Raw genomic sequence first — 12,754 nt, 5'->3', positions numbered from 1 at the left:
CGACAATGGACAAACCGGTGTGGAGTGTGGACGACACCCCAGCACCGCCGCCGCGTGTACAATTTACATTTACTTTCTTCTCGACCTATGAATTAGTTACTCAATATGAACCTGGTTCTTCAGCAATCAGCACCGTCTGTGACGGCCCAAGGCCTTGCTATATCTTGAAAAGATTTTTGGACGTTACGAGCCTACGACTACTACCACTTCGGTTGCCTATATTCTTATGTATAGCATCATGGCATTATAAACTGAACCTGAGGATGATGTATAAATCACATTATCAAAATTTGAAATCCATAGAATGATGGAGTATTTTTATTTGAATATGCAAAAGTGGGGATTATTACTTATTAATTGGGAGAAAACCAAAGACCGAGAAGAGTTTTCATTAATAATCTGGATAATTGAGTAATACTAAGAGATCGGCTCCAGTCAGAGCAAGACCCGTTCAAACAGTGTTTGAACAGTTTTACAATCTTTCATCAGGAATATCTGCATACTTCTGTGCTTTATTTAATGGAGAGATATTCCCAATGCAAGGCAGTGATAGCTGTTCGAAGGGACTTTGCTCTAATTGAACCCGACCTCAGTACTAACATATATCTATAGCCCCAACAGCAATACAAGAAAATTTTTGCAGTCCACACAAAGAGAAGTTCATAAGTGAATTCACTCTGTGCCCTACAACGTCCCACAGTATATCTCCGCTATGTATTGAGAATATCTCCCGACGATAACGTTACCATTTTTAATATTATCATCGGTATATGTTCCCAATAAACGGTGGGAAGTTATTGTGAGACGTTGGGGAGAGCCCCCTTGTGAGGCGGAGATGTGAACTCTTCATAAAGTACCCCGATGCTTATTTTGTGTGATACCACATATTCGTGCATTTATGGATGATGTTTAGGAAGGATGGATGGATGTAGAACGATGGAATGCCATCCTCTAATCATGCAATCTACGTGATACCTATAAAACATTCTAACTTTAATTTAATAAATAAGAACTGCACAATTGGATGGATTAAGACAAATATTCCCAACGTGGTTTGTGATGGAGGGTGATTTGACCCCACCTATGAAACGGCGACACATGGACACTGACTCAACACGAGCGACAGCTCAGCGTTGTAGCCTGGTACGACCAAGTGACGGGCCTACAAAGCAGCTCGCTACATTGTAGCTCGCGAAAGGAGTTCGCCGCGACGCGAATCCCGGGCACCTCGAGCTACCTTTGAAGAGATACTCCGAGGCAATTTTACCTCATGAGCTAAAGTCATGAGCTATAATTTTTAATTATTAGTGAAATTAATAAAAATATTATCTTTTATAATTAATTTTATTTTTTAAAGCTAATAAAAAATTCGTTTGAAATAACGAAAATAATAATAGTTATTAAAATTATTAAAAATGATTAATAAAATTAAATCTATTAAAAATATTTAATTATAGTAAATTAACAATAATTATTTTCTATTTCTATAAATCAACATTAAATAAAAAATACAATTATTAAAATTTTAAATGTTAACAATAACTTTGAATACTTTTAATTAATTAATAATAAATAAAATTATTCAATCTTTCAATATTTCACCGTACATTCCATAAGTCCCCGCTAATAAATTAAATTAATACGGAGATGGATATATTTTCTTCGCATCAACCTCTGGTGATCCAACACATATCCCTTGGTGAGTCGGTCAGGTCTGAATCGGCTTGGAACATGCAAGAGTTAAAAGTTAAAACCGACCCAATTATTAATGAAAATAAAATCATAAAAGTAGAACCAGTAAGCCTTTAGGAGTCTTTCATCGCCAAATTGAAATCATTCCCCTCTCAATATGGTAATTTGGGAATGCCAATAGTTTCATCATTTAATAGTTGGTACAGCTGGGATGTCACTAATAACTATTCCCTAGTCTTCTGTTTTTGGGGGATAAAAACTATTCCCCAGTCTTCTCTCTTCCGGTTCCGGCAATACTCTTTTAAAGTTCAAATGGTTTATGTCATTGACCAGACCAAATATGGACCATTGTCCAAATGGCAAATGCAAATTATCATATAAAAATTTATGATAATGGGAATAAAGGGTAACCACACAAATTAATGATAATTCTCACATGTTATTATAACCCGGATTGGCAAATGCTGGTTGGTATAACCTTTGGAATTTGAAGGATGGAAAGATAAAATCTCTGAATTTTTTAAAGGCTGGCTTAGATTTCATTGACCGTCGAAATTCAATAAAAGACATTATCACATTGACGCATGTCCCCGGTTAGGTGATTATGCAACCTGTGAGGTTGTGATCCATTTGATGCCGGTCATACCAAAGGATAGCACCGACAACAACTTTGTTGCGGTGCGAGTTCTCGCAAGTTCGCACCGCAACGAAAGACGGAAAGAGAACAAGTGGACAACCAGCCGTCCAATCTGATTGATGTTGACGAATGACGACACAACCTTGTCCAATTCCCATTCCCGACCCGCTGTGTAAATTGTAGTAAGGAACCGAGTAACAAACCCAGTCCAATCCCTAAGAGGCTAAGACCACCCCTTATGCCTATCCTATGCCATGGAAATTAAAAGGGACCCAAACAAACCTAGCTAGTAACGAGGTACAACCTAACATACACGCACGTGTCAATGACACAATGACTCAATGCCCCTTTACCATTCCCATCAGCACTGCGCCCTACCTATAATAAAAAACCTAGCAGAACAGCATTGAACGCGTGATTGGTAGACCGTGGACCTGCACCGTCGTTTTGGAAAAAAGTAAATTAAAATATTTCTCACTCGTTTTGATATATTAATCCTGTTGGGGATTAATAAGTGAAGTTCCTTGGATTTATATCCAACAGTTTCTGAACCGGGGTCCAATTCCTATTAGGCTGTATTTGGTTTTGATGAAGAGGAATTTGGCCCGACCTTGCAATCGCCCGACACGTGGCAAAGGCAAACAACTCGGGACAGTAGAGCGCCCGAAGCGAACATCGGAAGTAAGTCCAAGTTCACTATCGAGCCCGAACTTCAGACCGTTCTACTAGGAGTCCGAGCTCCCTACCAAGAGTCCGAGCTCCCTACTGGGAGTCCGAGCTTCCTATTAAGAGCGAGCTCCCTATTAAGGGTCCGAGCTCCCTAATAAGAACCCGAGCTCCCTACAGGGAGTCCGAGCTCCCTATTAAGAGCGAGCTCCCTAATGGGAGACCGAGCTCCCTATTAAGAGCGGGCTCCCTACTGAGAGTCCGAGCTCCCTATTAAGAGCGAGCTCCCTACTGGGAGTCCGAGCTCCCTATTAAGAGCGAGCTCCCTACTGAGAACCCGAGCTCCCTGCAAGGAGCACGAACTATACTGGGCCCCAAGCCTCACAAAGCTGTGACCCGAGCTGGCCCATGGCAGCTCGGAACACTCCCCAAACCAAACTCAAGACACCTCGCTCGCCACTCCAACACTTCGCTTCCGAAACACCAGGCTGACCAAACGTACCTGACACCAAGGACGTCTGTATCCAAGGGCGACACACCTGACTGATTTGGGATCTGACGCCTGACAGCCGCACTTCAAACGGCCTCCTGCTACCGCCACCTGCAATCGTCGTTACTAACCGCAGAGACGGCTCCGACAAAAGGAGCAATGGCAGTTCTGTCCGGCCAGAGGAAATGACATCCGAACTGGTAGGGGTTCAGAAGTAATCATGCCCGATCTGACGTATGCACTGATGGTAGCAGCACGGAAACTCTGCCCGTACTTCCAGGCTCACACCGTCATCGTCCTGACCGACAAACCTCTGAGACAAGTTTTACTCAAACCCGAGGTTTCCGGCGGGCTGACGAAGTGGGCCATCAAACTCAGCGAGTACGATCTCCAATACAAGCCAAGAACTGCCATTAAGGCCCAAGCCTTAGCAGATTTTATCGCAGAATGCACGTTTAGCCTCGAAGCCCCTGAGCCGGTCGAGCCCGAGATCCCCAGCTCGGGCGAACTCAGAGCTCCCAAGCCAAATGAGTCCGAACCCCGTGAAGTAGCAGCCAGTGTGGCATCCCTCCTGGTTAGACCAAGCGCGAACGGGATGAGGAGCCCTGGATCCTTCACGTAGATGGCTCCTCGAACCAACAAGGCAGCGGGGCTGGAATAGTGCTACGCGGCCTGAGCGGAACAAAACTGGAATACGCACTACACTTTGAGTTCGCGGCATCCAACAACGAGGCGGAGTACGAGGCACTGATAGCCGGGCTAAACCTAGCGCACAAGGTTGGAGCAAAGCACATGGTTTTCTGCAGTGATTCCCAGCTCGTGGTCAACCAAGTTACAGGCGAATACGAAGCGCGCGAGCTCACAATGATTGCATATTTGGCTAAAGTGAAGGAGGCTCTGCTCAACTTCCAGTCACACTTCATCAAGCAAATCCCGAGGTCAAAAAACGCTGAGGCCGACGCCCTGTCCTGTCTAGCTAGCACGAGCCACAACGCCAGGAGAACCGTGTACGTAGAAGACTTACCTCGGCCCAGCATTCTCGGTGGGGTAGAAGAGGTCGCTCTCGTTACTGAAGCAGAGCCGAGCTGGATCGACCAACTCGCGAGCTTCCTGTTAGACGGAACCCTCCCCGCGAACCGCAACGCAGCCAAGAGGATGCAGCGCCAGGCAGCCAAATACGTCATGATAGACGAACGGTTGTACCGACGATCCTACACGCTCCCCTACCTGCGATGCTTGCGCCCAGCCGAAGCCGAGCTGGTACTCCGCGACACCCATGAAGGCTTGTGCGGCGGACACCTGGGGGGCAGTGCCCTCGCCCAAAAAGCGCTTCGACAAGGATACTACTGGCCAACAACGAACACAGAGGCAACCGAGCTCGTCAGAAAATGCGACAAGTGTCAGAAGCATGCCAGCATCCACCATCAGCCCGCTGCCGACCTCAAATACCTCACCAGCCCATGGCCCTTCACCCAATGGGGCATCGACCTCCTGGGGCCATTCCCACCAGCGACAGGCAGGAGAAAATTCCTAGTGGTGGCAGTAGATTACTTCACAAACTGGATAGAAGCTGAACCCCTAGCAATAGTTACAGCCCGAAACATACAGAACTTCTTTTGGAAGAACATTGTATGTCGCCTCGGGCTACCTCGGGTACTGATCACCGACAATGGCAAACAGTTCGAAGACATCAAGTTCCAAGAATGGTGCCAAAGTATAGAAATTAGTCAGAACTTCACGTCGGTCGCACATCCGCAGGCAAATGGCCAAACATAAGTAATGAACAGAGCCATCCTCCGCGGACTGAAAGCACGATTAGACCGAGTCAAAGGTTTGTGGGCAGACGAACTACCAAGTGTTCTATGGGCTCACCGAACCACGAAAAAAACCGCCACAGGAGAGACCTCCTTTAACCTCACCTACGGCACCAAGGCGGTGATCCCGGCGGAAATCGAAGTGCCTACGTTGCGACTAGAAGCGTACGACGAACAGACAAACAAGGGCGAGTTACGCACCAACCTCAACCTACTGGACGAAGTGAGAGACCTCGCGCACATCCGAACTGCGGCCTACCAACAAAAGGTAGTTCGGTATTATAACGCGCGAGTAAAGAACAGGAACTTCCGCGTCGGCGACCTGGTTCTCCATAAGGTCATGGTGCCCGAACCCGGCGTAGGAAAACTTGGACCAAACTGGGAAGGACCCTACAGAGTAATGAAAGCACTCGGTGGGGGAGCATACGAGCTCGGAACCCTAGAAGGAAAACAAGTACCCCGAGCATGGAACGTCGTCAACTTAAGAAGATACTACCTATAAACCACCAAGGCAAGCACCCCGAAGCCTAGGTAGAAAATGAACTGAAGGACCGAAATGGTCAGTTCGGCAAAAAACGCAGCTCGAAGACGACCAGAAAAACAACCATTTCATTTCAGATAAAGGTGTCAGAAAATGAACTGAAGGACCGAAATGGTCAGTTCGGCAAAAAACGCAGCTCGAAGACATAACCAGCACTTGAACAAAAGCCATTTCAGTTCAGATAGATGTGTACATTCAAAAAAAAAAAAGCCATTACAAGCCAGGGGCTACTTCATCATTATCAGAAGCCACTTCGACAACACTCGAAGGACCTGCCTCCCCCTCGGAGTCCGGTTCGGCATCCGCAGCATTAGCCATCTCTTGAGTAATGCGCGAAGTGGATATGGCACTGGTATCGAGGTCGGGGTACGTATTCCGGATCATCCACCGGCTTAGCTTGAAACCCCTCCTGTATGAGTCCGCCATCAGATCATCGAAATCCGGCGAAGCTATATAATCACTGACAGCTTTCTTCTTCGCGTCTTCGATGCCTTGAGAGAAGATCTGAGTCCTCTCCCTGATATCCTCCTAAAGATACTCGACTTGGTGCTCCAGGTCCAGCTTTAATTCCGCCATATGCTTCACCACCACTCCCATGGCCTCAGCATCTCTCTAAGACCTCGCCTGCCTAGACCGCGCGAGGCGAGCAGCAGCCTCAGCAGCACGAGCTTTCTCCTCGGCAGTTCGAGCAGCCGCCTCGGCAGCTCACGCCTGCCTCGAGCATCTCTCCACCTGGTTCGCCAAGGCGTGAATGGAAGAGTTCACCTATCAAAGGAAAACGGGATCAAATGAACAAATAGAGAGGTAAAAGCCGAAGAAAGCTAAAGAAGGGAGCACTTACCACCATAGCATGAGTAACGGCACGGCAGGCCACTTGGTGCAGAGGGAGCTCGGTCCACGCCGCAACTTCCTCGGGAAACATCGCCTCCTTACTCCGTTGAAGAGCATGAACAGGCGACAGCACGCTCCTGAAGTCCCCCGGGGCCTCCGAGCCCGACGGCCCAGCTCACGTATGGGCAGACTCGGAGTAAGCGGGAGCCCCTGTGTGTGTTGTTTCGGCATAAGGAGCCCCCGCCGGCTCCTGCATAGGAGGAACCATCTCGGGCTCCTCCGCCGGATAGTCTGGCACCTCGGGCTCCGCACCCTGGGATGGTTCGGCGCGAGCTCGCTTAGCCACCCGTTTTCTCCTCTTCATGCCCTGGAACAAGTGCCCACCTCGGGTCCCTCGAGAGTCCATCGTACCTGCGAAAAGGAGTTCGACATCAGTAAGACACGTAAAAGAAGAGCAAGACAGGATCACTAGGGAAAGAACCTACCCGAACTCAGGCCCGCAGCAATAAGCTTGGCCTCCGTCAGATACCGTTGACAATCCAGCCCAATCTGCGCTCATTGCCGGAGGCCCTTCGCCGTCTCCTTATCAAGTGTGACGCCGGAGTCGGGAGCAGCCATCCCCCAGCCAGTCTGAAACGGCCACCCCAGCGCACTTCGCACCCCGAAATAGTCCCGCTTCCACGCCGGGACCTTATTAGGGAATCCGTGTAAGAGCTTGAAGCCCGGGCGAGGAGACAGGTAGTATGCCCGCCTACGCCCAGGAAGGGGACCCGCTTGTTTTTTCAGCATTAAAATAGAGGAGAAAATCTCCAGATCCAAAGGAAAGTTCTCGTCACAAAATAAGGAGATCGTCCCCACTAAATTCCTAATGGAGTTCGGGTGAAGCTGGCCGACTGTCACACCGAAGTGGTTTAGAACCTCGACGAGAAGAGGATGAAAGGGCAGTCACAGCCCCGCAGCAAGCTGTTCCCGGAAAATCACGATCTCATCAGGACCGTGTTCCCAAGGGAAGCTACCCGTAGGGATGAAGTAACCATGCTCCCCGGGCAAGTCGTAGTAGTCTATGAGGGATTGAAGTCCCTCAGGCGTCATAGTCAAAGGGCCGAACTGTTCTACAACCCGGCCACGACGGGAGGTGGACGCCGACTTACCCGAAGCACCTCGGGCTGTAGGCTCGACCCCTTCCTCAGGACCTACATCGGGCTCACTTGAACTACCGAGGGACGCAAACTTGTTCGTAGAACCTACATCAGACCCGCTTGAACAGTCTAAACCCTTCGAACTTGACATCGGGAAATGGAACGGGATTCCAAAAGCACTCACCCGGGAAGAAGACTGAAGTAGACCACGAAAGCTCGAATAAGCAAGGAACCTGGGACGCGAGCTGAAGAGCCTGGACGCGAACTGAAACTTAGGCGCGAGCTAAAGAAGTACAACAGTGGCAAGGACGCCCCCCCCCCCCCCCCCGCGCGCTATTTATATCCACAGCGGCCGGAAAGCGACGGCCCAGATCGAAGCCAATCCAACGGGCTACACCGCGCTAAACCGCACGTCTTCCGAGGCCAATCAGCGCACGTCTTTCCGAAATTGTCAAGGCGTCGCGCACGTCTTGTCAGAGGACGGGTGTCAGCACGCACCTTCTCGAAACTGACGGGGTGTCGGCGCACGTCTCCTCGCAATAAAAGCATCTGCAGCTCAACTCTCGAACGACTGCCGTCACGTCTCCCAAACCCTCCTGCTACCTTACGAACTCCCCGCGCCAAGACGAAACCCTTGTCGCAGGGAGTGGGGGGCAATTGATGAAGGGGAATTTGGCCCGACCTCGCAATCGCCCGACACGTGGCAAAGGCAAACAACTCGGGACAGTAGAGCGCCCGAAGCGAACATCGGAAACAAGTCCAAGCTCACTACCGAGCCCGAACTCCAGACCGCTCTACTAGGAGTCCGAGCTCCCTATTAAGAGCGAGCTCCCTATTAAGGGTCCGAGCTCCCTAATAAGAACCCGAGCTCCCTACTGGGAGTCCGAGCTCCCTATTAAGAGCGAGCTCCCTATTAAGGGTCCGAGCTCCCTAATAAGAACCCGAGCTCCCTACTGGGAGTCCGAGCTCCCTATTAAGAGCGAGCTCCCTACTGGGAGCCCGAGCTCCCTATTAAGAGCGGGCTCCCTACTGAGAGCCGAGCTCCCTATTAAGAGCGAGCTCCCTACTGGGAGTCCGAGCTCCCTATTAAGAGCGAGCTCCCTACTGAGAACCCGAGCTCCCTGCAAGGAGCACGAACTATACTGGGCCCCAAGCCTCACAAACCTGTGACCCGAGCTGGCCCATGGCAGCTCGGAACACTCCCCAAACCGAACTCAAGACACCTCGCTCGCCACTCCAACACTTCGCTTCCGAAACACCAGGCTGACCAAACGTACCTGACACCAAGGACGTCCATATCCAAGGGCGACGCACCTAACTGATTTGGGATCTGACGCCTGACAGCCGCACTTCAAACGGCCTCCTGCTACCGCCACCTGCAACCGTCGTTACTAGCCGCAGAGACGGCTCCGACAAAAGGAGCAGTGGCGGTTCTATCCGGCCAGAGGAAATGACATCCGAACTGGCAGGGGTTCAGAAGTAATCATGCCCGATCTGACGGAAGCCTGGAAGTGAGTGCGCGAGGTGGTTATAAAAGGCTCATACCCCCCAGGAATGAGGTATGCTAACTTTTGCGCTATCTGGTCTATCTTGCCTTTGAAAGACTCTAACTTGAGCTTCGGAGCCCTTACGCCGGGTTCTCCCTGGAGCTTCTCTTCTCCTTCCGTTTCAGGTCCCTGCCACTTAGTTCAGAGACAAGATCGTTGACAGCTAAGATCGGCCGGATTGTACATCATCAGGTTTGAAAGAAAAAGTAGTAAAAGGCAAAAACATAAAGATATCCTTACAAATTTTAGACAGAGGTTTCCTTGCCTTTTCTTTTAAACCAAATATAATTTTTAAAAAAGAATTTGGCATTTTTTTTATGGGTTTGATTATGATATGAAAGAGATATATAATATCCGAAATACAATTGATCAATAAACTGGAATCATAAACGTAATAGAAAATAAACTATTATTTATCAAAATTCATGAATGATTTTAATTGATCAAAACTCTTTCCTTATCATATCTTTTTCGCATCATAGATTTTGATTTCTGAAACCATGTATCGAAAACCAAAAATGAACAATTAACTAAATCTTTTGAAACAGTATTTGATCTTCCGATCACGCGGCTTCCTCTTGATGTTCCTCATTAAAAAGTTGGGAAGAGGGGAATAACAAACAACAACTATTTCTATATACCAGTAATAGGGTTATTAATTACGCAGTTAGGCTTGTGGGTGTTGATGAAGGGAAATTTGGCCCGACCTCGCGATCGCCCGACACGTGGCAAAGGCAAACAGCTCGAGACAGTAGAGCACCCAAAGCGAACATCGGAAGTAAGTCCAAACTCACTACCGAGCCCGAACTCCAGACCGCTGTACTTAGTCCGAGCTCCTTGTTAAGAGCGAGCTCCCTGTCAAAGGTCCGAGCTCCCTAAGAACCCGAGCTCCCTAAATCCAAGCTCCCTACTAGGAGCCCGAGCTCCTTGTTAAGAGCAAGCTCTCTACTGAGAACCCGAGCTCCCTACAAGGAGCACGAACTGTACTGGGCCCCAAGCCTCACAAAGCTGACCCGGGCTGACCCGTGACAGCTCGGAACGCTCCAAACCGAACTCAAGGCACCTCGCTCGCCACTCCAACACTTCACTTCCAAAGCACCAGGCCGGCCAAACGTACCCGACACCAAGGGCGTCTGTATCCAAGGGCGACGTACCTAACTGATTTGAGATCTGACGCCTGACAGCTGCATTTCAAACGGCTTCCTGCCACCGCCACCTGCGACCGTCGTTACTAGCCGCAGAGGCGGCTCCGACAAAAGGAACAGTGGCGGTTCTGTCCGACCAGAGGAAATGACACCCGAACTGGCAGGAGTTCAGAAGTAATCATGCCCGACCTGACGGAGGCCTGGAAGTGAGTGCGCGAGGTGGTTATAAAAGGCTTCTACCCCCCAGGGATGAGGTATGCTAACTCTCGCGCTATCTGGTTATTCTTGCCTTTGAAGGATTCTAACTTGAGCTTCGGAGCCCTTACGCCGGGTTCTCCCCGGAGCTTTTCTTCTCCTCCCGTTTCAGGTCCCTGTTACTCAGTTCAGAGGCAAGATCATCGACAGCTAAGACCGGCCAGATGTGGAGCCACGAGTAGAGCAAATTTTCAAGATTCTCAAACAAACGATTTTGTTTCAACGCCGAAAAAAAACATCATTGGATGCATAAAAAAAGTGAAGTAAGATTCATACCCATCACTCCATCACAATAACAATGATCCATCATCATTCATCCCTTTTGTGTTTTGTCCCGCAACGTGAGAATGTACTCAACTTAACGTCCCACGTTTTACACGAGCATGCTTTTAATTAGAAAATCATTTCTATCACGTCAGTCGCCTGGTCGCCAGACCGCCAGCCAGCCCATGGAATTAATTCTTCACGGGACGGGATCATCTCCCGATGCAACCTTGCTTACGTAAATGGTCAGTTATTTCTCCTCTGTTGGGACTTGGGACTTGGAATCCCTTCAGTTCAACCTTTGCCTATTCCATTTGGACAACTCCTCGTTTATCAGCCAGTCAAGAAGACAATAGTAACCCCCGTTCATTACTTGCCCTAGGTAAGGAGACGCGTTTGGGATGGCTTCGTTGAAAATTCAGCTCTGCTCTGCTGCGCTTCAACTCCCTTTTAAAAGGATGCACTGACCAACCTATTAAGCGTACAAGCTGTTGGAATTTTTTACCAAACAAATCTCAAATATTATAAGCGAGGCCCACCTCGAATAGCCACTCAACCGCTGCTCTGCAGCCCTCCCCAACTTGCAATTTTGCATGGGTTGGGCTTGGGTTATTAATTCAAACTTGACCTCACGTTGGGTTAAGTATGAACCCGAGGTATATCTCTTTGTATGTATTTGTACTGTATATATTTGTATTTATAATCTTTTACACAAACACACATATATATATATATATATATATATAGTGTCAATTGATTGGTTTTGGTTGAATCCAAACCAAAGCGAAACTAATCACATTGGATTTGAACAGTCTGGTATAGAAATTGGGTTGGATTAAATCCAAAATAAATTTGTCTAAATTCCTATCGGTTTGAGTTGGACTTAAATCAAATTTTCACAATAAAACCGAAAATCAGAACCAAACCCTAGAAATTTGGAATTTTGAAATGACGAAAAACCCTTGTTCGAACTTTGAAGGTTTGAAGGCTTGAAATCTCACTCTCCGACTGTGCTTCTCTTTACAAAATAGAAAGCAATTTCTTCTTCCACTCTCCGACTTAAATCAAATCTTCGCTTTAATTTTCCTAGGTGGATTATATACTTTCTTTTTCAATTTCTCTACTCCCATCTTTTGCTCCTCCACCGTCAATCTTGAGTTCCCTTGTGGAGGTGAATCTATATTCCCTTCTCCCATCATTCTCCCATGTGGGAATTGTTAGACAAAATGCCTGAACAGATCTAGATTCACCATTTATGCCATCTCATTATGGAGAACAAGAACTCTTATTGAACTGCCAAGCCATTCATGTTGATGGTAGTATGTCAGATGATGATAGATAAAAGAAAAGAAGGTATAATGAAGACAAACAACTTGGAATTTATTGACAATGTTAGTTTCTTTTTCAAAGCTTGTTTTTTGTTAACTTCTATCATTATCGTGTAATTTTAATCAATTATTCACTTAATGTTATATGTTTTACATTAGTTATTTGAAAATTAAAGAGGAAAAGAGAAAAAAGCCAACATATTGTTATCACATTTTGAAAATTTTTCATATTTGTTATGCTTTTAATATTTTTATTGCTTATTTTATCCTTAGGCATGGTAAGAACCATTTTTTCTAAGAGGATAAAGAACAATAAGATAATTTCAATTCCTTTCTGCTTGGGTAAGTTTATGAGAGGCTGTGGGTGTGGGGTTCTAGTCTTTTATTGTCTTTTTATTCTCTCTT

This window comes from Nelumbo nucifera, chromosome 4, assembly GCF_055504915.1.
Source record: "Nelumbo nucifera cultivar China Antique chromosome 4, China Antique-T2T, whole genome shotgun sequence".
Lineage (NCBI taxonomy): Eukaryota > Viridiplantae > Streptophyta > Magnoliopsida > Proteales > Nelumbonaceae > Nelumbo > Nelumbo nucifera.
The sequence above is the reverse complement of the archived record's forward strand: the minus strand, read 5'-3'. Positions refer to the sequence as shown.